Here is a 969-nt window from a genome sequence, read left to right as displayed (position 1 = left end):
AAAGGGAGCGTCCTGGGAGGAATCCAGAAGCCGTTGTGATACAGTGCCTGAGGTGAGTAGAGAGAGGCGCCCCGAGGATTTGAAGGGATGGAGGAGTGTGGAGCAAGTCCTCGAAAGTCCTTAAACAGAACAAGATGTCCTATAATTTAACCCCAGGGCGACCTGGAATTTCCTGTAAATATTTGATGAAAGCAACCTTGCAGACGGGTCATTGGTAGCCTGGCCTCTCACATATGAGAAACTATTTCTCATCTAGAGCTGCTTTCTTTCTTGTTGAATAGCTAATTCATAGAGAAAAGGGGCTTTGAAAATTTCATGGAAAAATAGAATTGTCCCACGAACTTTTTGAAGTCCCTTCATATATGTCACTGCCTTTCTAGGAATGCCATTATCCTTTTACAGGAGCATGTGTGCTCCTGAGCTGCCCGCATCCACAGTGAGCCCTTGGACCACACACAGAACTCTAAGTCCTTACCTTTGTTCCTGCTAGTCAATGTTCTGTAAATGCTCTCTCCTCGCTTCCCTAGCTGCTGAATGTTTCTTGTTCTCTAGTTTGACTGCCTTAAAATTTCCTTTCAAGCCTGACCTGCTCCTGAAAGCCTGATCATTTATTTTCTAGGTGGGTCATCTGCTTGAAACATCTTCACTCCAAACGACCCTAGGTATTACCAACACCCATGGGACTGGTTTTTGAACTTTTAGCGTTAAAACCAAAGTGACTTATGATCAAATTAACACACACTCACCTTAGGAAACTTAAAAAAAAATAATTGAAATCATTTTTAATTTTACCATTATGTAAAACCTCTCCTCATAAAATGTTTTATGGATTTTTTACATTGTAATGCTTTGGGAATTTTAATGTAAAAGATATAAATAGGTTCAAAACTATGACATCAGTAATACTTTCAAATAAATTTAACCTTTCACTTCATTGCCTTCATAGCATAGCCATATTTTAAAATAATA

Source organism: Tenrec ecaudatus, chromosome 4 (assembly GCF_050624435.1).
Source record: "Tenrec ecaudatus isolate mTenEca1 chromosome 4, mTenEca1.hap1, whole genome shotgun sequence".
NCBI classification, from domain to species: domain Eukaryota; kingdom Metazoa; phylum Chordata; class Mammalia; order Afrosoricida; family Tenrecidae; genus Tenrec; species Tenrec ecaudatus.
Note: the sequence above shows the minus strand (reverse complement) of the source record.